At 38.5% G+C, this 27,031-nt stretch overlaps 1 protein-coding gene and 1 pseudogene across 14 annotated transcripts in view; one reads left to right on the top strand and one right to left on the bottom strand.

The window, feature by feature from the left end:
• Nucleotides 1-4,870, top strand: part of MBNL1 (muscleblind like splicing regulator 1) — a 205,460-nt gene extending 200,590 nt beyond the window's left edge. For all 14 annotated transcript variants that reach the window (XM_049629676.1, XM_049629666.1, XM_049629672.1 and 11 more), the window contains one exon: nt 1,454-4,870. The gene's annotated coding sequence lies outside the window, so the exon portion shown is untranslated. The remainder of the gene's footprint in view (nt 1-1,453) is intronic.
• A 2,984-nt stretch (nt 4,871-7,854) lies between these two features.
• The window catches only part of LOC125921627 (uncharacterized), a 38,946-nt pseudogene continuing 19,769 nt past the window's right edge, over nt 7,855-27,031 (bottom strand).

Raw genomic sequence — 27,031 nt, 5'->3', positions numbered from 1 at the left:
ATAAAATGAGAGGTTTGAACAAATTCCTCTTGGAGCAAAGATGAAGGAACAACTTTTTCCAACAGAGTCAGAAAATAGTGACTTGGGGCAGTGAGGGCTGCGCTCAAGAGAAGGGAGGAGTAAGAGCCTTTCAGAAGGGACTGTGAGTGTGTCAAGTGAGGAGACAGTGGCAGAGAACCAGTTCTGAGACCCTTGCGATAATAATCTATAGCAAGAGCTGGACAAAGGCTGAGCCCATGCAGGACAAGAGGATAGACAAAATTTGAGAGCAGTCCAGGAAGTAGTACCAAAGACATGCTACAATCACGGATTAAATTCTTGAAAGTGATTTTTGTCTATTTCATAAGCTTTCTCAATAATCTGGTAATAAATTCTCCTGAACAGGAGTCACATTGTTTAATAAGCACATTCCTTTTAATATGTAGGTTTGGATGAAAAGTTCTCCTTTTGACAGATTCTAAAACCCTGCTTCAAGCTTTTGTAGTCAATTGGGTATGTTTGGTGTGTATATAACTATGTTCTATTTCTGAGCGATAATCCAGGTTGAAAACAAATAATACCAAACGGCTGTAAGTTCATCAATTAGCAAACCAGTGGACTTATGTGTATTGAATCTTAGGCTCTTAATGTTCTGTTTAACAACTGATTGCCCATTTTCATGCGTAGTTGCAATAATTAAACTGCTTTTTGAGTGGAGCAAAATGGTGACTTCTTTCATGCTCGAGGTTGTACTGTAAAGCATACGTTTAATATGTAAAGATTCTCTGATGAGAACAAAGTTCATGTAAAAACTGAAAGTATTAATTCACAAGTACATTGTAATATCTTTTCCACCTTAATTTGTCAGGAGCATAAGGGATTTTTCTTTCCCTTGGCTTTAGGGGGGAAAAAAACCCCGAACTTTAAATTAACCAAAACAGTTATTTAAAGTATAAATTTTTTCCAAACATATGCTATGCTAATCACGCACCCATATATGGTGAGTCATGTTTAATAGGACTTACTGTTGCGTGGATTTTAATTTTGTAGGGCCAAACCAGTATTCTTGCAACCCATTAAACTACAGGAGAGAGGAATTAAAGTGAGCTTAAATGCTGCCCCACAATGATAGTGCTAAAAAAAGAGCTCTACTATATTATGCCCCTTGATTCTGCAAACATATTTTATACTTTTAGCTGAGTATTGGGTAATATTTGAGCAGAGCCCATAATTTTATTAGGCTGTGCATGTCATTTTATTCTCATAGAGTTGTAAATTTAGGTCCACTTGTACTTGGGGAGTGGTTTTTGTTTCTATATGAAGATGTAACAACATACGTGTATTTTACTCTTTAAACCAAGCAATACGGTTTTCAGATGAAGTAGTTATTGGAAATTGCCTTGTTTTAACCAACATCTTCTCTTTTTAGACTTTCTCTCTGTTTTAACCAAGATTGTCTCTTTTTCCCTTGTAGATCATACTAAAGAGGAAAGGACAGTGTGCTTGGTTAGCGTAAAGGACGAGGTCATTAGCCATATTGTAAATACCGTCAAGCAACACACACAAAAACCCCTCAGCCACAAGACATCCACATATTGCATGTTAACCAGAAGAAGAGACAACATGGAAATCCACTGCACACTGTTGCCTATACACTTTGTACATTTAATTGATATTTGTGCTGAGGTGATATTCCTGTCTGAAAGAAGAACAACATTGTCTTTCTTTTCTAGCACAGAGTTCTGCATTAAAAGATGCATACCTAATTAGTTTCCTATATATTCATGCCATCTTGAAAAGACAGACTATGGTGTAACCATGATTCTATTATGTATTGGTACGTCTGTAGACCAAGGTATAATTTTTTAAAAATAAGTTTATTTCTTTCAAGGTTTACAAATAACAAAGGTGCACCTTGTATTTAAAATCGCCATTATAGACGAGAGCGTGCATGCACAGTCATTTTTGTTTAAGAGTAATATTTTTAATGTAATAGATTTTAAGATGTGGTGAGGGAGGGATCTGACAGAGATGAATGTGCCAAGCAAAACCACAACTGTGTATCTTTTAAAGCACATCATGGCTTTAAGTACCATGTTGTTAAGGATTCTCATGAAGTGCCATAGACTGTACATCAAATTAGAGTATTATTTCTTCAGTGTTATTGTTTTCAGAGCCACATTTTGTTGCTTATTTGCTAGTACTAATCAGTCAAAGGGCACCATTCTTTTTTCCTTTTTTTTTTTTTTTTGGAAACCAAAGCTGTCTCAGAAATGGCCAATTTAACTCTACAGTAACAATAGACAGCACAACACAAACTCTCTCAATACCGATAAACTCACACATACTGGAGATATATATAATAGATATATATATAAAATTATTTTAATGCATTGTAGTGTAATATTTATGCATACTATACTGTGTAACATGTTATTCAAAAGGGATATGCCATTTCTGAGACACGATAACAAAAAAAAATGTTTGAGGAAATTATTTTGCTTCTATTTATAGCTCTGTCAAAAGTCAAACGACTATAAATGCTTTGCAAAAATGGTTTCACATTTGCTTAAATGCTTCACCACAGTCACGTTTAAAATAGTGACTCTAAACAAAGAAGAAAGCAGCACTGTCATCAGATGCATGATAAACCAAAATATGAAAATGGGAAATGTTTAATTAACCTAGTAATTGGGTGGGTTAAGTACATGGGTGAATTTTATATGTGATTTGTTTTGTTTTGTTTTGTTCAGATTAACTGCTTATAGCCTTAGAAAGCCTTTTACAAAATTAAAAAAAAATAGATGTGCATTCAGTTTTTAAGAATGGATTCATCCAAAGGAATTCCTTTTTTGTGGTTTGGATGTTGCAGCTAGTAAAGGATATTTTTGCTCTGATTGGCAGTTCTAAAAATTGCTGACGTCGGGGCCAGGTCACTGGTAGTTATAGTGTGGAATGGGAGAAGCGAAAGTTCAGTTATAGAACTTTCCATACTTCCAAGTTTACTGCAAGTTTTTATGCTTGAGAGAGATGCTTTCTAATATAAGACTGATGTGTTGATTTTACTGATTGTACTGTACATCTATTAAAGCCTTAGATTATTACATTACGGGTTGGAACCCATACCAATGTAATTTCAATCATGTTAAGAGAGTAATGGTGACTTCACATGTTATTGTAGTTAGTTACATTATAGAATATTACTTATTTTTCTTGTTAAAATGTAGTTTTTCATTTCCTACATTTATTAGATTTCATTTTCTATTAACAATTGAATACCATTTCAGTTTATAGACTCTTGTTTTATTAGATTTTACCGATGAATTTTTCAAAATACAAAAAAAAAATTAAAGTAGTTTTTCCTTCATAACATACTCAGTTTTGAATTACATGTAGTGTCATACGAATATTCGTATTATTGTTAACTAAATGATTTATATTTTACTGATTTAATATTAAAGTGTAAGAATGTCAGTCATTGTTAGTTCTTGTCTAGTTTTCATTAAAAGAACAAAGATCTTTTATATGGATATCTTATAAATATATAATCATTGCTAAGTAAGAAGTTAAGTTGTTGCTATCGCAACAATCCTGGCAGACAATTGAGTAATATTTTGATGATTTATTTTGTTTGTAATTAGTTATTATAAGAAGATCTAGATCCTAGATATTAGAATAAAATTTATTTTCTACTGTATCCATTTCAAATGTTAAAGTATTGTTTAATATTTTTGAAATCCCTGAATATCAGGCCTTGTTATAAATAAGCTGCATAATCAATAAATAGAACAAGGGACTTTTTTGTTGATAATCCAAATACTCAAAGTTTACGTAATGAGAATTATAGCGTGTGTGCAAACTCTTGAGGGTTGATTATGCTGCAATTTAGCATGTTGGAACGTCTAGAGAGAAGGTTGACTTTTTGCACTTCTGTATATAGTCAAAAGAGAGAAACCTGTATAATAGTAAGATCTTATTTTGAATAAAAACGTCTATAATTACAAGGAGTTTTGTTAAGGCTAATAAAATGACAGACTGAGCAAAATTGCTTGCAAAAGTGGCACAGAGTTAGCACTCCATACCCCTTCAAACATGTTGCTTTGCTTTATTGTGGACAGCTTGTAGTTTGCCAGGATTTTTTCAGCTGGAAAGATATGCCATCCTTCCGAGATCTCATGACTGACAAAAACTCCATTGGGCCAAATCTGCCTGAAGATCATTACCAAAAATAGCAGGTACTTCAACCATTAAGGTGAAATCATGGATCAAATATTCCTTACATTTTTCAAAACTACTGCATGTTTAAAACTTCAACGAAAAAAAAAAAGAGAAAGAACTATACTAAGGACATATATTATACAAATCAGTTTCTGCCAATTTCAGTGGTTTATTGTTCACAAAAAAAAAAATCTTCAAAACAAGTATTGACTCTCACAAAATTTAAACCATAAACAGGCAAACCAAACAGCACACCGTAGCTATAGTTGTTATGTGATTGTTTTTTAATTGCTGTAGGATCCTGTTCTTTCAGCAGGTGAAAAAATAAAACGCAGTTCAAATTTCACGGTTTTAATTTTCAACTCAGAAGCACTCAAAAAAGCAAAGGTGATCATGGGCACTTGTTTAATGAATTCGTGTATCCAGCCTTCACTCCCGCTGGCTGCACTTATCAGCAACCCTACAGCTTTCATCTGCTGAAAGGACAGATGTGCTTGGTTTTACTATTATGTAATCACAACTTACTTTCTGCTTGTAGTTGCTTAAAATTATGTATTTTGTCTTGGGCTGCAATTTGTTTTATGCTTATTTTATTATTACTGCAGTAGTTGACTTTGCTGTATGGAAAAATAAAGTGAAATTGCCCTAATAAAACTTCTCTTTCTTAAGTATATTTGTGTATCTGAGACTGAAGAGTAAATTATTTGTGCGCGTTTCGAGTATTCATGCCTGTCTTAAGGAACGTACTGATATGAAAATTCATTATCTGGTTTTAACTGATTGCAAGGAAGGCACTCACTGTTCTTCTCACCAACTGTCCTTTGATACCAAGCTTGAGAATCTCAATTGTGATGCATTGCCCTGTATTTTCTGAAACATCTTGCCCTCTCTTACCTTGACACTTCGAGTGCTTGCTGTTGGATACTATTTTGAGTATAGAGGAGGAAAACCATAAGGGAGGAAAAAAAAAATCTCTTATCAGTTCTAGAGCGCTGTCTATTAAAGAAATTCTCTTTGGCTTCTTCGGGAGGCTAGACCTGGAAATCAGGCATTCTAAGTGAATATTTCAGTAATGAAATAATGATGACATTTGATTCAGCGGGATAAAAGAGATTACACATAGGCAGCTGAGCCAGGCCATGCCATAACTCGTGTGTGTGTGTGTGTGTGTGTGAATTTTGTAAATGAGAAGTTAAAAATTTGGCTACAGTGAGGTCTGGCATCCCATACAGCTTCCCATTTTGCAGTTTCCACAAATAGCCAGTGAAAGCCAAAGTTCCAAAGTGAAGAAATTAACTCATTTGTTCCTTTAGTGCTGCTTTATGTGACGGTGCCACACTCCATATTGGGTCAAAGCCTGCAAATTTTTCTTTGTGCATCGGTGCTTTTTTCTCTAGAACTTACTACAACGAAAGTAAGTGCATTATTTATAATTAATACAGTTCTGCCACTGGTTGAGTTCTATAGAACATTCCTGTTATTCTCAGTGGATCCAACTATTCGAGGTGCCACTTAATCAAAATTAGAGTAGCTGTCCCGGAGATGATTATATAAAGCAGGAGTTTATAATATTTTTGAGTAACGTGAAAACATCCAACTCTCTGCAATTAGTGTTGGTATTTTGGGTATCTTTTAATTGAAAAAGAATTTCAATAATGAACAGCCATTGTAAGTTTTCAGTACTTTAAGTGATGCTGTGTTTTATTAATCACAACAGTATTCAGCCCTTTAAGTGATGCTGTATTTTATTAATCACAACAGTATTCAGCTCTTTAAGTGATGCTGTGTTTTATTAATCACAACAGAAAAATCGTTTTTGAGATATTTGTTATTTTCCAGACAACACTTATTATTCAGAAGGATCTTTGACGACAAGGACCACTAGGGGTCCTCAGCTCACAGGATGGGACCCTGTCTTAGAAGTCATTAGTTACTTCTTTCTTTTTTGGGGAACAAAATCATTTGCTAGAGCCATTCTTTCATTACAGAGCCTTGACACTCACAGAGTTTACACTTGGGAATTACTCTGGAGGTAAGTGATGCGTAGCAATATATAATGTCACTGAGGCACACTCAGACCAGTAGTTTCCTTCATATAAGAAATAGTCACTTAACATTGTAAGCAAACCTGTAGGACACTCGGCAACAAAATTTTGTTATTTTTTAACTTATTTTCACTCCACTCCCTAATGAGTTTGAGGCAGTCAATTTAATACTTGTATGGAAACTAATTTGGCAGTAAATTTCATAAAAAAAATACTTGAGGTCCTCTGTGTTCTGGAAAAATAGTGTGTTGTGATATTATTAAAGAATTTGGAAACTTTTGAAAGCCTAGAAGATACCTGCTTGAACTGTATTAACATCATGGAGGTCCACAAATGTGCAACAGAGAGATTTAAATGTCAAGTGATTTGTTTTTGACATTTGTCTCTTGATCTATCAAAACAACATCGGGACTCATTGAAATGACTTTAAAGAAACCCTTGGCCATTGCCAGCATTGGGCCCAGCCATCCCTAGAAGGGGCCTTGACCCCACCAGCACTTGGAACGGGTGGTAAATCTGAAGCTTCCTTCAGACTGTGGCTGTGGGAGGCCACGCTGGGCCACAGCTACCCTTCCAAACCTCTTGGGAGTTAGACTCTAGGTTTTCCCAGGACCTTCAGAAAAGCAAGATCCAGATGTGTGCTGTGCTTGACCTGGGCTTGGGGCTCTGGAACTCTCCTTCTTCCAAGGCCTACTGGCATGCTTCCTCAGAGTTGTCAACCCTTGCGCTGGATGCCTGTCATCTTCAGCTACCCCATCCTTCCCCCATCCCTGCCAAGGGTCCCAGGCAAACAAAGGCAGAGCCTACCCCTTTGTGTATTTTAAGGAATCTGACCCCCAATTTTCTTTTTACTGCATGAACTTTTAGTGTGCTCATGTAGTTTCATTTTTGTTTTTGTTTTTTGGGGATTTTTTTGCTAATGAAATGTTGGGAAATAGAACAAAATATAGCCTCCCCTGGAATTCACCTTTTTAGGAACAAATAACAGTGGCAGTGTAGAACACAGATAAAACCTATTACTATTAGTGACCTGATAACAGTCTTTCAGAAAACGACTTACCAAACGAAGCGAGAGCGACCAGTTCCTTTCTCTCTGATTGGGTTTCATAAGGACAAAGTGTAGAATTTATTTTTTAACAGGGAATAATCCAGGAGGTTTATTCGTGGTGGTTGGGAGCCACCAGGTCGTTGTGTAAATTCTAACCACTACTCTCCGTCCCATTTGCCTCTAGGTGGAATCCCTGACCTTGGAACTTAGAAGAGCTCCATGAAGGGGGTCAAACAGCTTCAGGTGGGCTTCTGTGACTCCACCGAGATGGGTGCATTTTCCCTAGAGGAAGATTTTAGCTGTTGCAACCATTGCCTGGGCCACAGTCATGAATAGATCTCCTAGGACATAGAAAAGCAGCCATGGAAGAAAATGTAGGAGGAGGGTTCCACATCGGTGTGAGTCCTTAGGCCCAAGTGCCTGGTTTATTAAATCTGTTCTGGCCCTAGATACACAACTATGGGAGTATTAAATACTGAATTATACCACCCATGTTGTAACTGAAAGTCACTTGCTTGGACCAGGATAGCTACCACCAAGATTGCCCGGGTAGACAGGATCTATTCACAGGAGAACCCCAAGTTCGTGATAGAAACCAGCGGTCATGGTGACTCTGAAGGTCTGGAAATCAGTGAGCAGTCCGCAGACGAGCATACTTGAACTTAAATTTAGAGCCATGAAGTGCCAGAGAACCAAAAATTTAGCCAAGCGGATCTCCAAAGTCCATTTAGAATGGCACACAGTGCACTGGTCTGGAAGACATAAGCCTCTTGCCTAAAGTCATATAGTGAGAGTAGCAAAGTTAAGCAGAAAACTTCGATCCCATCCCCACCCCCGAAGTCCCATAATATAACATGACTTTAGGTTTAGGATGAAAGAGGAACTTCAAGGCTGCAGCGGAGGCTGAACAAAAGAAGCCTTAGGAATTAGCATCTAACAAATTAACAGTCCAAATCTGGGCCCTGAAAAGGGTCTTAGTAACAAGAAGAACTTTAGTGTATGCCCTGCTTTGTTTTACTCCTGGGCCCCTTTCTTTTCATACATGCAACCAGTTCCCACCTGCAGACTTCAGTGGGCTCTGAAGTGTCACATCTGAGGGTGGGAGGAGTTTAAGGAATTGGGGCACATCCTTGTGCATGGTAAAGATAGGTCCTAGCCAGGGAGAAGAGCATCACAGATGCTAGTAGGAAACATAGCACGTAGGAATAGGTTATAATCGCCTAAAATGACTATTTTTAGGACATGCATTGAAAATTTCCTTAAATTCATAAAAGTCAAAGCTATGTATTGGAAATGGCAGTGAGCACTGGGGTGGCTCAGCAGTGGTCAAGGGCTCTGGTACAAGACCACAGGGATCCATCTCTCAACTTTCTAACCCTTCGAGTTCCTTTACCTCTCTGTGACTCCTTAATAAGAGAGAAATCAAAATAAGACAGAAATCACCTTAATAAGACAGAAGTCATAAAAAGAATTTTTACCTTGCAGGGTCATGGAGTTGTTCCCAGACTTTTCTGCAGTTTGGAATTTCCTGGGGGATCTTTAAAAGGTATTCAGGCTTGGTTCCTACCTCTAGACCTTCTGATTTAATTGCTGTGAAGGCAATTATTGGGTTAATATACAAAAAGTGCATAGAACAGCACCTGAACATATAGCAAGCACTTGATACATGTTAACTATGATCACTATTTTATTAGTATCCATTTTGCAAATTGCTACACATGATCTTTCACTTTCTGTCCTAGTTCTTAGGTCACACAGCCCTTTTTTCAAGGAACCATGCACACACTGTATGTATTTGTGTTATCTACAGTTCTGTCTTCCCTGTTTAGTGAAACTTTATCTTCCTTTAATTCACCACAGCTCCTGCTTGTTGCTGCACATACAGCGGATATTTCAAAACTAGAATCAAGTACGTTCTGACTCATTCTGAAAATTCGTATGTCATTTTCCAGCATGATATGACCATAGATTGTACCTAAGTCGTGTCAATTTGAAAGTGACAGTTTAGACATATCTATCTAAGCTTAACTATTTGAATTTTCCCTGTATTAAAATTGTGCTCAAGAGCAAATAACAGAATGGATGCATTAATTGTCATAAAAAGTGTGCCTTTAAACAATGCATTTAAAATATTTTGTTATATTTATCAAAATAGTATTTCCAATTACATCTGAGTGACCCTAATGTATTTCCATATCATTTTTCATTGCAGGTTTATTTTAGATGCTTACATTAGCACTGGCTCAGCTCTGTGAACACACACTATAGTTAGAATCTAACTATGTGCCAAGGCACTGTGCGAGGCTCTGAGATACTAGATTGATTGGCAACAAGTTCACAGTGTAATAACTAAAATACGATGTATAGGATACTGAATACACCCTGATCTCTTACTTCTCTTCTCCCACAACTGTCCTGAGCCCTTTAACTGTAACACAAAGTAATTTAGAATAAAATTAAATGAAAATTACTCTTTTTGAATAATATGACTGCTCTCCTCATTACCCAATTCTTTTTATCCCTAAGAAGTAATCTGAATATTGAAAAATTATGTATGGTTGATTATGCTAATTATAGCATTTTTTTATAATGGCAAAACCAAAGAACAGTCTTTGTTTCAGTAGTTAGAAAATGACTAAGTGAAGTATAATGGAGTGTTAGATAGTTAAAAAGCATTTTTCAGAGCACCTGCATGGCTCAGTGGGTTAAGCATCTGACTCTTGATCTCCCCTCAGAACTTGATCTCAGAGTCGTGAGTTCAAGCCCCACATTGGGCTCTGTGCTGGGCTGGAGTCTATTTAAAAAAATAAAATGAAAAGCATTTTTCAAAAATGATTTAATTATATGGGAAAGTAATTTTAGTGGGAGGATTATAGGAGGCTTTTTAAATTGGGTTTAAAAATCTCTGTTTTAGTAAACATTTGTTTTTTACTTAAATTACCTCCTATATTTTTCCTTTAGTTTTTACTTTGAATCACTTACATTGTTTTTTAAACCATCCACCCATTTAAGTGATTCAATTTGCCAAATCCAGAATATTAACGTGTCTTACAAAATATGCACTTTACCTATCACTGTTAGTTGAAAATTATATAAAATATCTTGCCAAGTGAGTAAAATATGTATGCTGTTTTAGGGAAGAGTAGTAAAAGAATACTAATAAAACCCCTGTTAGTACGATCTTGGGTCACAGTGCTCTAAAACTCCAACTAGTCTCCGTGATTCTATCATCCCCGATTTCCATTTTATGTATAACACAAATTTCTGTTTCAAATCAGTCGATTTGTCTATCTGGGTAGTTACCTCCTCACTTTTCTGTTCTCCAAAAGACACCCTAATTCATCAAAATTGGTTAACATATATTATTTTATTGAAAAAAGACAGCTAAGTGTCTTAAGGATCCTTCTACTTAGGGAAATCTGCTAGCAGGGTAACTACATTAACCGGGGAGATGAGGGCAACGTACTGCTCTCCAAGGATGTGGCATTTGAGCAGACCTGAGTGACTTAAGGAGGCATGACATTACCTTGGTGGCGTACCTTTCCCGGAAGTCTTTCCTGGTGAATGCTGACCCATCCTTTCTGCTCCAGTAAATGCCGCTGCATCCAGAAACATTCTTTTCTCCCCTCCTGACACGATGAAGGGGACATTTGTTATTCCTTGCTCTATTTCCTCAGGGCTTATTGCTTTTCCCTCTATTTTAACACTTTCTTTCCTTCTTCCTGGTATTACAGGTTTATTATTTACAAATCTGCATCTCCCCAAAGAAGGGTACTTTTCTACCAGGAGGGAAAAGCCAATCTTACTCACCACTGGGGCACTCAGTGCATTGCGCCACGTTTTGTACTTGGGAGGCACTGGTTGAGTGTGTTCATTTGCTTGCATTTTAATTAAGTCTATCTCGTAGCTTCAATCGAAAATGGAGAGCAGGAGCATTCTATCACCTCAGCTCTTTGGGCCGTGAAAACAATGCAACCACTGAGAATCTAGAAAGATTGACAGAATCTCAGTGTCTTCCATTGTTTTGAAAAATAGTCTGGAGGAAAGAACTGGTATTCAACCTGCAACCCACTCTGAACCTCTTTAACTGTACCACTAAATAGAGTAATTTAGATTGTGCTTAATTAAAACTTCCCTCCCTTCTTGAATAAAAACCGTGATTGTCAAACTCATTATCTATGGAGAGGAGAATGTAGGAAGGAATATTCTAGTATGTGTGGTGTACCTCATGAACATATTCTCATAAGGAGTCTGTGGTGAGAGAACAAGCCTTTACAGTTCTAAGTCTGAGAGTGAGAGTCTGTTTCCTTGCATGCAAATGTCTTTCCCTATCATCTGCTGAACTGTTTTTATTTATGTATTCCTTTTCCCAGGCTCCTCAAGCCTGTGTTAATTAGCATCAGTAGCGGAGCATCAGAGGAACATAAGTCACTTATTTGTGAACAAATTATAAGAATTGCAGCAGAAATTGATCTGTGCAGAATATACACCTACAGTCTGAATGCTTTTAATATCTTTATCTTGTTTTAATTAGTTGGTTTATTTTTCTTCCATCCTGTTCCCTTTATATTATTTCACAAGGCTCTGAGCTCTGATCATTATTTTTGGCTCCTCGGCTTCCAGCAGAACTCTCCTATGAAAAGGTGTATTGAAATATTATTTCATCTGATGTGACTTGAAAGGGTCTGGAACGCCACTACATTCAATTTTCCCACCTGTTCACTGCTAATTAACAACCTCTGAATAAGAGATGAAATTTTTCATTTTATACTTAATGAGATTTAAATACTTTAGGAGACTTCATGGGAAAATGACTTAAATTCATTTCCTTCTCTTTCCTTCCCTCCTTTTTTCCTTCCTTCCCTCCTTCCTTCCTTCCTTTTTCTTTCTTCTTCCTTCCTTCCTTCTTTCTTTTTGCTTTTCTCTTTCTTTCTTTCTTTCTTTCTTCCTCTCTCTTCATCCCTCTCTCCCACTGTTTCTTGACTCTTTTTTTTTTTTTCTTTTTCCTGTTCTCTCTTCCAAGAATTTAGAGAATTCTAATCTGTGCCATGCACTGTGATAGACACTGAGGACAATATCATTAATCTGAATCAGTTTTTATTCTCAAAGGACAAAAAGAAAAGTTGGAAAGATAGATGTCAACAAATAGCTGCAATTCAAATGAATAACTGAAATCCTAGAAGACCATGCAAACTGCTATGGAAAAGAAAGAGAAAGATCCTTGATTCCTAGGGAGCAATGAAGAAGAAAGAGCCAGAAGATGAGTCTGTGCAATGCAAATGTCCTCAACTTTACAGGTTTCCCAGTGGTTTTCAGTGTCATGCAACTTTCTAAAATCTTTATCATGCTCCTATGATAAAGAAAGTATTATTTGCCTTCTGTAGTTGCACAATATCCAAGCCTTAAGTTTGTTAAGTCAAAGATGTGACAATCACCTGAGTTTGGGCCCCACAAAATCCGATGATACTGTTTCTTTAACTTGAATTGATTGGTGTGTTGGCCTAATGTGGATATCTTTTTAAATTCTCTGATTTGCCAAAAGGAAGTACATCCCCACCACCTGTACGGGTAAATGGTTACAATATTTTTAAATAGAAATAAAAGAAATTATTAAAATGCTTACCTCATTGCATTTTTTACAAAAACCCCAAAATACCGGACTTCTTTATCAGTCTTATTTCAAATATGAATATTAAAGGTTGAATGAGTAAACTAGAGCACCACAAAATTTAGACCTCAATTTAGTCACTAGTATTAACATTTTGATGTTTCCTCAAATGCTGTTATCAATAGAAAATGGATTGGTTCTAAGTTGGTCTTATTTTTCTTCTCTTGTCTACCCTCTGGATGGAGGTTCTCGGAATCCTGAAATGAAGGAAAGTCTGGACAGTTGCTTCTTTGCCTTGTTAATTCCCGAATTACAAGCCTGTCCTCTCATAATTGCAAAAACACTTGAACAAACTAATCAATTATTTTGTACTCTGAGAGTTTTTAAAGATAGTAAATTAACGAAGTACTAGAATCTAACACTTTCAACTTAAAAACAAATATTTGTTGAATGATATGGAGCTGAGACAAATAGGCACTGATACTGCCCTGATGGAGATCATAGTTCTGTTGGGAAGAAAGGTACAAAGGTATAACATATAGGACCTAGAAGCATCTAGGCGACAGGGTGATTGGTGGGGTCGGACACCAAATCTCACTTGGGGTGATTCAGGAAGCTCTCCTGGAGGAGTGCCAACTGGATGAGCAGTAAATGGGAAAACTGGATAGGCTGGAATGGGAACATAGAGACCTCATGGGTCTCAGTATACATTCAGAGGCCAGCTCTAGACAGATGGAATATTCTGGTTGCCACTGGCAGAGGATTTGTGAAGGTAAAACTAGAAGCAGGAAACCCAGTTCTTAGTTATAAAACGTGATGATCAGAATTAGGGTAAAGAGCAGTTAGGGCCTTCCAGGAAGCAGATGCCACGATAGACGAAACCTGCAAAAGCAGATGCCATGATGGATGAAACCTGCAAAAAAACGTGTGGGGAGAAAGCTAGAGAAGGTGGGTAGGCCCGAAGATTGTTCTGTTATCTGACACCTGTGGAGAAAAAGGGGAGGGAAGGGGGAGAGGGTAAGAAGAGTTTCAGACTACAGCACAGTTACTGGAAAGTTTCAGCCAGGTTAACCAAGAGACTCCAAACCAAAGGGACCTATTAAAGAAGCCCCGTATTTTGCTATTATGCATCTGCATTTTGTGTGGGGGGCAGGGAGTGTGGGAGAGAGAGGCTTTATTTTACTATTTGGTGGGGGTGGGGTCGGGTGGGGGAACCTGGTCAGAAGGTAGAAGGAGACCCAGGAGGGATTGGCATTTATACTGGGACTGGGCAGGGGAAGGGCTGCCTCAGGGCCTGTTGGGAAGAGAAACTGAGGCCAGCCCCTACTGAGACCTACCTAGAGAGGTGGGGATGGGAATTGGGCCTGGAGGAATGAGGGGCCACCCTGTCTCCAGGCTGGACATGAGGCCCTGGCCCTGCCTCATTTTCCCCTTACAGGACCTCAATCCTGCCTGCTCCCTGGGCCTTATGGACTCCAAACCTTCGTGCCCTGTTGCAGAGGAGAGGGCTAGGCATGTGAAGGCAGTGGACAGGGAGCCTAGGGAAGTTAGGGAGCACAGGGTAGGACCCAAGGTGTGGAGAAGGTGGCAGCCACCTGGGCAGTTGGTTCCTGGAAGCGAAGACCACAGACAGAGCCACACCTCCCAGGGCACCCGCAGGGCCCCAAACGGCCACTTCCAGCAGTTGGGCCGGGCACCCCTGCAAGGCATTCACTGGGCATTGGGCTGGGGAGGGGGCAGCATTTTCCAGCACAGGGCAGTCTCCGAGCTCTGCTGGTCCATGTGCTTCTTCCTCAGCCTGGAGGACTCTCTGTTCACTGTCCTGTTGGAACGTTCCAGCTTTGAGACCACCCTCAGATGCCAAGCTGCCAGTTTGTTCATACGCTTCACCCCGAGCTGCAAGAGCTGTTCTTCCTCCTCAAATGTCACATCTACTTTGGCACTGGAGGTGATGGCCTTGATGGTGGGGTCATAAGAGTTGGCTGCCAGCACCAAGTTGGCCTGTAGGTAGTTGACATCACTCTTCTTCTTCCAGTTTGCCAGGGCGACGCGCTGCCCCGTGAGCATCTCCGGGTCAGGCTTGACAATGGAATCCTCAGGATTATCTCTAGGCACAGGGCCACTTTGGGGGGAATGGTTGCGGAGGATGGTGTCTGAGGCCTTAGAGTCCCAGTGACCACTTGGAGTCCGCAGTGACCATAACCATCTCTCCCACATCCATGACTTGTACACTGTGGTCGAGGGCCTCGATGACATCATAAGAGCTCAGGTTAACACCAGCTCTGGCTCCTCCTGAACCTGCCTGCTGTTCTCCAGTGAGGGCTGCAGTTGCAGTGACTGGGCCCTTGGCTGGGTGGCTCCAGCAGGGTGGGCCTGGGACCAATGTCTGCTTCCTCAATAGCAGATTCCCCAGGATGTCCAGGCATTCCTCCAGGCCAAGTTGGGCTTGGGCTCAGGCTTCAGGGTGACCAGGAACTCTCCAGTTGGGGCCAGGGTCTGATAAGCCTCCTCCAGAGGGGGCTGCCCAGGAACCGGAATGGTGGTAATTTGCTCAGGTCTTCTTATCCTACTGGTCTTTTTGCCCCCCTTCCCCTCCCCCTCCCATCCCCCTCCTCCTCCTCCTCCTTCCCCTCTGTCACTTTGCATCTTCCACCCTCCTCAGCATCTTGAAGTCCTCAAGTGTCAAGATGCCGTTAGATAAGGGGTTAATTCATATCCAGAAATACATAAAGAACCCATACAACTTGACAAAAAAATCCAGCTAAAAAGTGAGCAGAGGATCTGAATAGGCATGCTTCCAAAGAAAGCACAGATGGCCAACAGGTACATGAAAAGGTGCCCAACATCACTAGTCATCAGGGAAATGCAAATCAAGACCACAGGGAGATAACATCACACAGGTGTTACGATGGCTATTATCAAAAAGAGAAGGAATAACAAACGTTGTGAGGATGTGGAGGAAAGGGAATCGTTGTGCCCTGCTGCTGAGGGTACAAATTGGCACAACCCCTGCAGAAAACAGTATGGAGTTTCCTGAAAAAATTGAAAATAGAACTACCACACAATATAGCAAAATGAGTGAAGGTGGTCAAAAGATAGAAACTTCCACTTATAAAAAAAATAAATCCTGGGGAGACAATGTACAACACAGTGACTATGGTTAATAGCCAGTAACCATTCTGTAAGTTTTGCCTGTGTTGTTACTTGTGGCTATGACTTAACTTCACTGATCAATATTATTCCGTTTTATGAATATATCACCATTTGTTCATCTGACCTATCACTGATGGCTATTGAGGTCACTTCTAGTCTTGTGCTGTTTATAGTTCTAATGCATATTTTTGAAAGTTAAAGAGTAGATCTTAAAAGTTCTTATAACACGAAAAAATATAATTCTGTGTGGTGATGGATGGTAACTAGATTTGTTATGGTGATCACTTTACATTGTATGCAAATGTTGAATCATTATGTTGTTCATCTGAAACTAATGTTATATGTCAATTATATCTCCATTAAAAACAGTGATAAAAAGAATAAAAATTAAAAGATCTTTATTTTCCCATTAGTCTGTGGTTCCCCAAAAAAGTGAAGAAGCTCAGAGGAAACATAGCCTTGGCATGAATGCGGCAGGGGATTGAGAGGGGAAGAAACTAAGATTGTCAGGCAACTGTGATACCTGCACAGCTGGAGATCTAAGAGGTACATATTCATGGCTGCTACAGGGATAGGAAAGAACATATAAAGTATAGAAGTCTGGAGAAGTGTGGTTTGTGATTGGATATGGAAGGAAAAGAAAAAGAGGAAGGACTCAGGGTGGCTCTGAAGTTTCCGTGCGACCTAGTGCAAAACAATACAATTGATGGCAAAAGAATGGGGTATTTAATAGGGATGGAGATAAACGCCTTTTTTATCAGATTGAATCTTAAGTGTTTATGGAATATCTATGTGGACACAACTGGGAAAATATGTCTGAAGACACATGGGTTCCCAATGGGCCTTATGTTTATTCTCATCCTCAACTCTGTCTGTCTCTGTCTGTCTCTCTATTTATGTATATATATATATGTATATATATATATATGTGTGTGTGTGTGTGTGTACATATACATATATATGTATACATGTATATATATATATATATGTATATGTATATATATATTATATATACAGATGCCCATAAAGATGAAGCTATTTGCTTCCCAGAATATCAGATTTAACAAGCATTCAGTCTGGGGTGTCTGAGTGGCTCAGGTGGTTGTTGAGTGGCCAACTCTTGATTTCAGCTCAGGTCATGATTCTGGCTGGGGTCATGGGACCCAGTGCTGCATCTGGATCTGTGCTGAGCGTGGAAACTGCCTGGGAATCTCTCTCTCTCTCTCCTGCTGGGATTCTTTCTCTCTCCCTCTGCCTTTCCCCCTGTTTGTGTGCTCTCTCCTCTCTCTAAAAATTAAAAAAAAAATTTTTAATAAAAAAAACCCTTTCAGTCTGAAGTCATTTATGTAATGCAACTTTATAAAACTGTATTAAAGCAATTCTGTTCAACAAAAGATAATATTAAGAAACTGAATAGGCAAGCTCAAAAAAGTCAGATACATGGATTTTTTTAATTTTAGAAATTAATAAGAAAAAGACTGACAACCCATTAGGAAAATGAGCAAGTGACTTTCTTGGGTACCTTATAAAAGAGGATATTCAATGCAAGATAAAAACACAATGAGATATTACCACAAATCCACCCCATTTGCTGAAATGAAAAAGTGTGACCATACCAGGTGTTGGCAAGGATGTGAAGTAAATGAAACACTCACATAGGACTGCAGAGAGTACAATTGGTACAACCTTGTCATGACAAGGTTGGTGACCTTGAAAGCCCATATAACTGATGGCCCAGTGTGAGCTTATATCTAGCAGAAATGCCTGTAAATGTGCCAGAAGACATGCACAGAATGCTTGTAGAAGCATTAGAACTATAAACAGCACAAGACTGGAAGTGACCTGAATAGCCATCAGTGATAGATCAGATGAACAAATGGTGATATATTCATAAAATGGAATAATATTGATCAGTGAAGATAAGTCACAGCCACAAGTAACAACACAGACAAAACTTACAGAATGGTTACTGAATGAAGCCAAATCTAAAAGAAAACATGCACTATGATCCCATGGATCTAAAACTAAAATTCCACAACACTATAGTATTTCGATATGTATACTTACAGGTTAAAATGCAAGGAAAACAAGGGTGTGGATTGTCACTGAGAATGAGCAACGAGGGCTTTTGTGAGCATGCCTGCAATGTTTTCTTTCTCGATCTGAGTGATGGTTACTGAGTGGCGGTTATAACATGGTGCTCGTGTTATTAAAATACATTAAGCTGTCCATTTGTGTTTGAGATATAGGCATGCCACATTTTATTGTACTTCACGGATACTTTTTATTTATTTATTTTTTTTAACAAACTGACGTTTTGTAATAAGCCTGCATGAAACAGGTTTATCAATCAATGCCATTTTTCCAAAAGTATCTGCTCACTTTGTGTCTTTATGTCACCTTTTGGGTAATTTTCATAATATGTCAAACTTCTTCATGATTATCACATTTGTTACAGTCATCTATGGTCAGCGATTATGACTCATTGAAAACTCAGGTGATGGTGAGTATTTTTTAGCAACACTTTAAAATTAAGATATACACATTGTGTTTTTGGATATAATGCTATTGCATACTCCTTGACCTACAGTATTGTATAAACATAATTTTTATATGCACTGGGAAAGCAAAGAATTCATTTGACTCACTTTATTGTGATATATGCTTTATTTCAGTGTGCTCGAACAAAACCTACAAAACCTCCGAGGTATATGTCTACTTTTCTGCTTACTTGTTGTGTTTAACAATAAAGATAAAAAACTGAAAAGCAAAAAGAGAAAACCATAAATACCTTATTTCTTCAAGAAAGAAAACTTATGAGGTAAGTTTAGAAGAAAATAGGAACATCTCTTAACAAATGAAGAGTTACGATAGGAAGGTAGGAGCTGATGTTTACAGGTAAAAATTTTATTTTATTATTATTTTATTTTTAATTTTTTAATGTTTATTTATTTTTGAGAGAGGGACAGAGTGCAAGCAGGGGAGGAGCAGAGAGAGGGAGACAAAGGATCTGAAGCAGGCCATTCACTGTCAGTGCAGAGCCTGATGCGGGGCTGGAACTCACTGTGAGATCATGACCTGAGCCGAAGTCAGACCCCTAAAAATAACAATTTTAAATATACAAGTTTGGTAGATTTGTTTTAAAAAATAAAATAGTTTCCGTGAATCACAGAATTTTTCTCTTTTACCAAAAGTTTCAGTAACTAGGAGAAATAAATGTAGAAAATATATTTTACATCTGATTATCCTTAACATTTATAAATAAACAAATGGAGGAAAGTATATTCTTCAGTTTGACTATTTCCCAAATACCTAAGTAGTATCACAAGTGAGACAGCAGAAGGTAAACATAGGAAAATGGGAGAATACAAGTCACAGAAACACACCATTTCATTTGTCAAGACTCTGTTCTTCATACCTGTAAAAACTGCAGCCCAAAAATGAGTTAGTGGTTTCTAAAAACCAGAGAGCACAACCCATGCTATTTATGAAATGTGCAGTAGAGATTAACTGAATCCCTCATATACAGAGATACGTATCTTATTTTGCTTTTGAAAAACAGCAAATATATTTTGGGGGCCATGCTAAGGGTTACTTACAAAAGAATTAGTGATTCAGAATCCTAAATCTATGGCCATGCTTATCACCAAAAGCATGATATTGTTTGCCAAGATTATATTCTCAATGAAAGAAATGCCCCGGATTGCTCAAGCTCACATTCCCTTGATATATTAGTTCTTGGTTTGGGCTCAGAAATAGTTTTTAGGTAGTTTCTTATCATCTTGCACTTTTTTTTCCCCTTTTTAACCAAGTGCAGAAAATGTGGCCAGTGTGCATTTCCAGCAGATGTCAGTGTTGGTGTTTGATGTGATCTAGGAAGGCCTCAAACCGGGGGCCCTACCTTGAGGATGAACAGGGTTCTGTGCAGATCCTCACTTCTTGTGAAGTGTGGAAAGATAGAGAATTCTGTTCTTTTGCAGGATATTTTCTTCAGAAGTCTATTGCTGTGAGTTGGGAAATAGAGTTTCGACAGATTTGTCCATCTCTTTCAGACTTAGCTTGTTCTAGTTGTACATAAATTGTATGAATTTATTCTTCCTCTTGCTCCAAAAAGGATATTTGCTATCTATTTCTCTCTCTGAATTTCTTCCCAGAATGATGATTTTTTGGCTTGAGGAATTTCAATGTGTTTGTCTCAGAAAAATATATTTAGCACCTACCAGGTACCCAGGAAATAGAACATTCTAGCTGGCTTGAAGGAAGACTTTTAATTATGGCAGTAAGTTCTATCACAAGATATGAACAAGTTATTAAGAGAGGACAGAAGACAGGGTAACAAATACTGCTTAGAGGAGAGAGGTAGACTTCATTGAAGAAGAGATCTGGAGCCTTGAAGGATGAATATGTGCTTCAGAAATGAAGAAATGAAATGATGTGCAAAATCCTGACGAATGCTGTTCATGCCGATAACTTCCAAACAAGTTATTTTAGATCATAGTCCTGATTCTTTGGAGGCTACTTGAAGTATATTCAAGTATTTAATAGTTTGAGACTGGAGGCCATTTACAAAGTAGTTAAAAACACAGAGTTTAGATTCTACCTAGATTCAAATTCTTGCTTTCTAATTATTAGATCCTGATATGGGGGGAAAAAAGTAATTTTCTTGTGCATCAGTTTCTTTATCTGAAAAGGAGATGGAAACGACATCAAGACTTTATAAGATTGTCAAGAAGACTAAGTGAAATAAATATAAAGTGCTTAGTACGGTGTGTGGTGCATAGTAAGTACTCAAAATGATAGCTATTATTTATAGCTATTTTATCTCATTAGGAATCATGAAGAAACATTCAAGAAAGTTGACACTGAGTAGAGGTACTCAGATTTTAATGAGGAAAATACGTGAACCAACCATTTTTTTAACTGATAGTTCACCAGTGTTTGGTATTTATGCCGAATTTGCTCTGTCCTTTAAGAAAGAGATCACATCGAGACAGGCACTTTAAGCATTTGTCTGTTCTGCACGTCTTGCTGTGTGGTTTTGGATCATATTCACATGCTGTCAGTGAAGGACCTACTCAGGTTCAAGAGCACACCCAGAAAAAAGACAGACTTAAAGAGCAGAACATGAGAAATCTCTTCAGTGCAACAACTGTGCTCAAGCAGAGAAAATCAGGGTTATTGAGGACTTTGTCAATAGGATCTTGGAAGCCAACATTCTATGTGAAAGTCTGATCACCCAGCAGTCTGCTTTCCCTCTTGTCCTATGAAGAATCATGACTTGTTTCATTAGTCACAACTAAGAATGAAATGCATTAGTTGGAAGAGAGAATGGGAATGATATCCTTATCTTCCAGATTTATTGACGAGATCTCCATCTCTGTGAGGCAGGTGAATGGTGGGCTCATTCAATTTGGATTGACTGTTTATGAATGGTTCATGTTTAGATTTACTTTATCCAAGGGATATGATTCAGAAGATGAAATTAAAGAAAAGTGGAGAAAACAAGACTTAAAAAAGAGAATCAAATTTGGGGCACCTGGGTTGCTCAGTTGTTTAACCAACTGACTTTGGCTTAGGTCATGATGTCATGGTTCATGAATTTGAGCCCTGACAGGGCAGAGCCTGCCTGGGATTCTCTCTCTCCCTCTCTTTCCACTTGTCCCTTACTTGCTGTCTTTCTTTCTCTCTCTCAAAATAAAGAAATACTTAAAAAAGAGAAAGAAAATAAAAATTCCCAACTATAAGCACGAACAGCATTCCAGTGCCTGGGCAGATACATCTCACACTGATTTTGCAGGGAGCCAAAGTGAGAAAACATTGACTGAGTTGAACCTCTCACATGAAAAGAGAAATATATATTGACAACCTGATTTAAAGTTTTATGGAGAAACAAACATCCCAGAATTGCCAGCATGAGATTGGAGGAGAAGAGCAAGGTGGAAGACTGGTGCTGCCCAACTTCAAGACTTACCATGAAGCTACAGTCAAGACAGAGAAATAGACCAATGGAAGAGGATAGAGAGTCCAGACATAGGCCCACATAAATATAGCCAAGTGGCCCTTGGTAATACAATGGAGCAAAGATAATTTCGTCAATAAGTGGCACTGAAACTGGACATCTACATGCAAAAAAAAAAAAAAAAAATCTAGGCACAGAGCTTATACCCTCCACAAAAATTAACTAAAGATGGATCATAAACCTAAATATAAGATATGAAACCATAAAACACCTAGAAATAGGGCGCCTGGGTGGCTCAGTTGGTTGAGCATCTAACTTCGGCTCAGGTCATGATCTCACAGTTTGTGGGTTCGAACCCCATGTCAGGCTCTGTGATGCCTGGAGCCTGCTTTGGATTTTGGATTCTCTCTCTCTCTCTTTCTCTCTCTCTCCCTCTCTCAAAAGTAAATAAACATTAAAAAGTTAAAAAAAAAAAAAAAGAGTGCCCAAAGTCCAGAAAGGTGACAACACCAAATTCTATTGAGGCTATGGAACAACAGCAACTCCCATACACTGCTGATGGGACTGCAAAATGTTACATCTGTACATTTTGGAAGATGGTTTGGAGGTTTCTTACAAAACTAACTATACCCTTACTATATGATCCAGTGATCATGTCTCTTGGTATTTATCCAAAATGAAATGACAAACTTATATCCACACAAACACCTGCACACGGATGTATATGGCTTTGCTCAAAATTGCCAAAACTCCAAAGCAACCAAGGTGTCCTTCAGGAGGTGAAGGGGTAAATAAACTGTGGTACATCCATACATTAGAATATTATTCAACATGAAAAATAAATGAGCTATCGAGCCACGAAAAGTCAAAGAAGATATTACTAGTAAAAGAAGCCAATCTGAAAAGGCTACATACTATATTATTCCAATACATGACATTATGGAAAAGGCAAAAGTACAAAGATAATAAAAAGTTCAGCGATTACCAGGGATGGACTGTGGGGAAGGATGGATAAGCAGAGCACAGAGGATTTCTTTAGAGCAGCGAAAATACTCTGCATAACATTTAATGATGGATACTTGCCATTATACATTTGTCCAAACCCAAAGAATATATAACATCAAGAGTGAGCCCTCAAATAAACTCTGGACTTTGGTGATTGTGATGTGTCATTGTGGGTTCATCTATAGTAACAAATGTAACACTCTCTGGTAAATAAGGTTGATAATGGGAAGGCGAGGCATGTGTGGGGTAGAGGGCATATGGGGAATCTCTGTACCTTTCTCTCAATTTTGTTGTGAACCTCCAACTGCGCTAAAGAATTCAAGTCTTAAAAAGCGAGAGAAACATCAAGCCACCTGGGTGGCTCACTTGGTTAAGCGTCTGACTCTTGGTTTCAGCTCAGATCATGATCTCATGGTTTGTGGGTTCGAGCCCCACATCGGGCTCCATGCTGACAGCGTAGAGCCTGCTGGAGATTCTCTCCCTCTCTGTCTGCTTCTCCCCCTGCTCACTCTCTCTGTCTCTCAAAAATAAATAAACTTAGAGAGAGAGAGAAACATATCAGTCTCTCAAAGAAATCCAAGTTTTTACCAAAGAGAAATTTTGTCTCACCAAGGAACTGCATTCACAACCAGCCCCGGGCAAGGACAGAGCAGCACATCTGTTGCTACATCTGTTGCTTGTCTCGGCTGAAGGAACCAACTCCAGGCTTGCCCTAACCATTCCCTCTCTCATCCAAATTCTGTACCCTTTCTTTTGGACAGTGAGAAGTCTTGGCTGCCCTTGCACAGCCCTCTATGGTGCCTAGAAGCTACAATTCATGTTTCTAACACCCCCTACAGGCTTTTTGAGGCTAGCTTTCACACCATTTGGTGGGAGGACCTCAGCAAGGCTGGTAATCACTGGAATACAGAGGGGCTGGTGGTCTTCTCCGTTCCTGAACCATCCTCAAAATTGTTCTGAGGAGTTCTACTGTTACTCCAAAGTCCACCCAGATGCATTGTGGGGTGAAGGTAAGATACAGGACAGAGAAAAACCAATGCCGAGATACTCTCAGTTCGCTCCCTGAATTTATAGGAGGTTTACCTGGTTTGGAGCTGAGTGGAAGTAGGAAAAACTAGTTCTGGCTAACTGATCACTCCTAAATTACCCTGTCTTAAACCTTGATAGTGGGTTGAATCAAAAAGCTAAGAAGTTTCTGGGGCACCTGGGTGGCTCAGTCAGTTAAGCATCTGACTCTTGGTTTTAGCTCAGGTCATGATCTCCTCGTTTGTGGGTTCAAGGCTTGCATCGGACTCTGTGTTCTCAGTGAGGAGCCTGCTTGGGATTCTCTCTCTCACTCTCTCCCTGCCTCTCTCCCCACTCAAGCTTTGTCTGGCTCTCTCAAACAAATAAATAAACTTAAAAAAAAATCTAGGAAGTTTCTATCTTTTATCTCTCCTCTTTCTCTGACGCCTCTTTGCTGAGCAAGATAGCTCATATCTCTTAGCCCAAAAGAGCATCTCAAATTATTATCCCATCACATTATTTTTTTAAAAAAAATGGGCCTAGAAACCGGTGAAGTTGTAAGAATAACCTCTGTCACATTAGCCAGTTAAACATTTGCAGGTGCTTTTGTAAGAAGGAAGCTTTCTTCAGCTCAATTGTATTTGGCATAAAGCTTGGGATAAAAGCTTTGTATTTTATACATAAAAGAAAGTCTTCATACAATATTGTATTTCCTGCAGTATAAACATCTTCAGAACAGGAAGAAGAGAGATAATTTTCCGTGTGTGTGTGTGTGTGTGTGTGTGTGTATGACAGTTTCTTTGTATCATGTGCACCTGAGCAAGTATAAATGATACACTTGAGACATGCACAGGCCAAACAGACTTAAAACTCACCTTGCTGTGGAGCTGACATACTAGTTCAGAGGAATATATATTTTCAGAAGGGAAGAAAAAAATATTCAGAATATGCAGTATGAAATTAGTTACTCTAATCCTAGGTGCCACTCTGAACAAGTCCCCAGGCTCTGCTTTTTTTCTGAAAAGCATTTCATTTACATCAGTTCTCACAACTAGCCTATTGAGGCAGGTAGTTTTATCTCCATTTGGAAGATGCAGAAACTGAGGCACAAAGAGGACAAGTGCCTTGCCAAAAACAACATGATTAGTTAACTGAGAACTCAAATGAGGCCTTTCTGGCTCCAGAGAGCTTGGTAAAACCTTGGTATTTTCAAGAGAAATATCACTGGTCTTGATCACTTTCAAATTCTAATTAGCCTGATTTAAAACTGTTTGATTATTAATATAAATTTGTTCACAAAGATTTAAATCCAAAAATAGATTATAGAAATTATACAGCTGATTTCCTCAGTCAGCATTAGTTTGGGCCAAAGGCTATATCAGGATGTATCATCTGTTTTAAAACTAATTTCTCTGTTTTAGAGAGAAAGCAAGTGAAATGTTTAAGTATAAAGATTCATTGATTCATTTGGATCCTTGAGAACATTTTGTAAGAAACCACTTTGAGTCATTTGAATTATATCAATCAAGAAAATTACTTGCAAAAAAAATAATTGAATGAGAAAATAGGTACATTATTAATTGTAGGTATCTAATATCATAAGCTTAACGTAATAGTTTTGATTTTTATATTTGACATATGTAGAACTGAACATGTGTAATTTTTCCCCTATAAAATCACCTCCTAATATTTTAGCAAATTTGGGTGAGGCAAGCATCTCTTAATCTTGAATATTTTCTAGTATTGGGTAGCCCTATGGAACTCTTCATTATGCAAAATATTGATTTGCTTCCATAAAAGATGGATAAACTGTTTCTAAAACTATATGTCCCAGAACTGGGGAAAAATACACCTTGAAATTTATATTTGAATCATCCAAATTATTCGTATTCTAATACAAAGATCAAGCCAGTACATTCATCAGATTGTCCTCTCGAGGAGGAATCTTGCTGGGGGTTCGATTGGGAAGGAAGCAGCCCACGGTAGCTTGCAGACCCAACTCTCTCAGGAAATACCGTGACGTCATTACAAGAGAGCAAAAGAGCCTTGACGTTCACACACAAATTCAACTCATGATGCCAAGTTGACCCTCAAAGTAATTCACCTCTAGTCCCACATTTCATTAGGGGAGGTGAGATGTGACTCTATATCTTAGGAAGAAACAGAAGTGGTTCTAGTCCTTTTTTTTTTCTGAAGAATATTTTCAGTGGAAGAAAAAGAGGAAAAATGAATTTGGATACTTTCTGTAAGAACTCCACTTTATGAATTTTATACAAATGATACAATTTGATTTAAAAGCTCTTTTGTGATCTTCAGTTTCATTTTCCAGAGGGAATATCAGAATTTCTGAGTCTCCTGAGTCTAGGACAAGTTTGTGTGAAGTTTCCTCATTCAGTATCAAGGGAGTCACCGAGATCAACAAACCACATATCAGCATTCTTTTGCATTGGGTAGGGGTGTGTGTGTGTGTGTATGTGTGTGTGTGTGTCAGTGCTCACACATGCACACTTGCTAGATTACTTAGATTTAAAATCTTATGTAATCACAGGGGAATGGCTTTATTTATGTCATAAATAAAAAAAACCACTTCTAATTATTTAAAGTTCAAACTTAAGTAGGCACTTCTGCCTTCTAAGAGATGTGGCAAATTCCTGTCGTTGGGGATAATAATCTCCCTATTGCGCTCTCCCCTTGGGTGATCAAACATTTAGAGTAGCCTGCCACAAATACAAGTGTCTTGTGTAAGTGAGATATTTTTGTTTTAGTTGATTTTTCAGTCACGTACCAGGACGGAATTCTGCATGTTGATCAACCCAAATGCAAAGACACAAGCCCCCTTGGGAGATGAAATGTAAGTGAGAGTCACAAAGGAGCAGGAATTAGGAGCCGGGGTGACAAGGAACCTAAGTCCTTGCACAGAAGTCTTATTGGAAGATTTGATAAAGGAGGCAGCATGGGTAGGTGGGTGTATTCAGGTGTGGTATTGTATTGAGAGTCTGACTCTGGTTTTT

The sequence above is a fragment of the Panthera uncia genome, chromosome C2 (assembly GCF_023721935.1).
Source record: "Panthera uncia isolate 11264 chromosome C2, Puncia_PCG_1.0, whole genome shotgun sequence".
Lineage (NCBI taxonomy): Eukaryota > Metazoa > Chordata > Mammalia > Carnivora > Felidae > Panthera > Panthera uncia.
The sequence above is the reverse complement of the archived record's forward strand: the minus strand, read 5'-3'. Positions and strand labels throughout refer to the sequence as shown.